Source organism: Nicotiana tabacum, chromosome 23 (genome assembly GCF_000715075.1).
Source record: "Nicotiana tabacum cultivar K326 chromosome 23, ASM71507v2, whole genome shotgun sequence".
Lineage (NCBI taxonomy): Eukaryota > Viridiplantae > Streptophyta > Magnoliopsida > Solanales > Solanaceae > Nicotiana > Nicotiana tabacum.
Window position 1 is genome coordinate 16,025,918 of NC_134102.1, and position 2,779 is coordinate 16,028,696.

Here is a 2,779-nt window from a genome sequence, read left to right on the forward strand (position 1 = left end):
TATATTTTAAAATATTCTTCAAAATATATCTAAACACGTGACCCTCTTCTATCCTCTTGGCAGTAATGCCGCGTATTTACTTATTCCTAAGTTTTTTCACGCTAGGAATCTTCCTTAATTAATTAAATATTTTATTTACTACGTTTCTTATTGGCTGAATGTCATTTTCAGCATAGATCTGGGCATTACGTTGAAAGTCAAAGATCAACATGCTTTAACATGTTATAATAATAGAATTACAATCGAACTTTTGTAAGAAAACTAGTGAAGCTCCAGCCAGCCAGCACCACAGAATATTGTGCATGGCGCTTAACTTTTATATATCAACAGTATACTTTTTAAATTTTTTATAACAGTAATAATAATAAGTAAGATTTTATAAAATTGTATAATATCCTAAATATTTTCAATGAAGCGGATTCACGTGAACCCTCTTAAACTCATGTGAATCCGCCCTTGGTAATGAGATTGGCGCTAAAACAAGGCACATTGATTCACTACGTTAAGAGATGGAAATTTGGCATAATTTATTTTGTAATTAAGATAATTATAGAGTTTGAATCCAAATTACATTGTTCAGTCGAACACCTATCTTTAATTTTTCTGTAAAATATGACCTCACTCACACCGTCGTGCCTCGCTCCCCCGCGGGCCGCGGTTAGCTCCGCCCCTGCTTACGGGGTGAGGTTAGTCACTATTGCGTGCTATACCGCGTTACTGCCAAAGTTAACGTGCAAAAGAGCGGACTTGTATTTTTCCCAATATGTGCTCTATAATCCACAAGTTCGTACTATAGTTTATTATTGTTATTTGTTAATACTATTCTTCCAAGAACAAGAACGATGACATTACTTTAAAAATTTCAGAAAATGTTTTTTATAATGATATTAACATTTTTTAGAAACTTTTAAGTACAATTTTTTTAATTATATTAATCTTATGAAATTTTTTATAAAAAATTATTTTAGAAAAATTAATATATTTGACCGTAAAAATTAAACACATTAACTCTCTAGTTACTTCAAAATGTTGCAAATCTTTGGGTGAGGAAAAGTATATGCTTGGTACTTTTGGCTCTCCTTTGGTTAAATTTCAAAATTAGACTGGTTGATAGAACATGAATATAGACAGACACCTTGTTGGTCCAAGTGAAGTTTGTTTTGATGATTGACAAAGAAACTCAAACATGAACCTGGTCCATACATAGTATACACAGACACGGGCAGAATTCGGGCACAAGGCATGTACATGAAGGAGATAAGCTTAAGTGGTTATATCTGATATCTCCCGAACGAAAAGGTTGCATAATTGATAAGGAGAAGGACTCCTTACTCGAGAGAACTCTATTCTAGATAAGGGAGGAGTTAGAAGTTGAAGATAACTAGCTAGAACTCTTCCACCAAGGAAGAGTATAGCATTAGAACTCTAGTTATTTTCTATTCTACTAATTTTGTAAATTGCAGGATGTTCTCATTTTACAGGTACGCACAAACACTGAAATTAAACGTGAGTTGAGAGCAAAATAGCAAGGCATTTTGCAAGCAATTCTTGTGTGATTCAAGTGTGCGAACCTGAAGCTACATGAACCAGATAGAAGAACCAGTTTCAAGTGTCGGTATTTTACTCTAGTTTCATTGTAGTAGGTGTTTCAAATTGTACCTTTCAGTTTTATCTAGAAGCAATTATACTAGGTACTTTGAGTGTTGTATTCAAGTTAGAGTTAACTTGAAGTTGTCGCAACAGCTAGAGGCTGGTTGCCACAAAGGGTTAGAGGTAATCCTTTAGGTTTACAAATTTTTTTGTAAATATTATTTTTGGCTCAGCTATTTAGTGAAGTGCTGGAAACAATCCTACTGGGTAGTAAGTCGTGATTTTTTTACCTTTTGAGCCAGGTATTTTTCACGTAAAAATACTTGTGTTCTTTACTTTTCACATTTATTATTCCGCTACAGTAGTATAAGTAACACATAGAAGAACCGAGTCCTTCTATAATCTATGCACGCAAAAAATTAGACACCACAGAAATTACCCCCTCTTGTATAGTATTGAAGTACAAAACAACAATTGGTATCAGAGCAGGTTATCCTTGAAGAGGCTTACACTTTAGGAGAAGATCAACATGAGTGCACCACCTGGAAACGGGGGAGGGCAATCCACTGCTAGACCACCACTTTTTAATGGCCAATACTACTCTTGGTGGAAAAACATGAGGAGAGATCACATTATAGGAGAGGACTATGAGCTATGGGACATTTGTCACTGTAGCAAAAGAAAAATACTTGTGTTTTCCACTGGCTACCTTGAAGAAAAATACTGAAGGAGTAGATGTTCCAAAGACAAGAGCGGATTGCACTACTAAGGACTTGAAGAAGTGGGAGAAGAATGCTGAAGCCAAGAAATGGCTTATTTGTGGACTTGGTTCAGATAAGTACAACAGAATCTAAAGTTATGCCACTGCTAAGAAAATTTGGGACACACTGCAAGTGGCTCACGAAAGAACACCTCAGGTGAAGAGATCCAAAGGAACTCTACTGTACTCTCAGTATGAGAACTTTGCTATGAAGGAAGGAGAACCCATTCAAGAAATATACATAAGGTTCACTACATTAATAAATGAGCTAAAATCTCTTGGAAGAATTATTCCTGAAGAAGATAGAGTTGAGAAGATACTAACTAGGATTTTGCCTATCACTTGGGAGAGCAAAATCACTGCCATCCAGGAATCAAAGAATATTTCCACTCTCCTACTGGATGAATTAATTGGAAATCATACTGCATA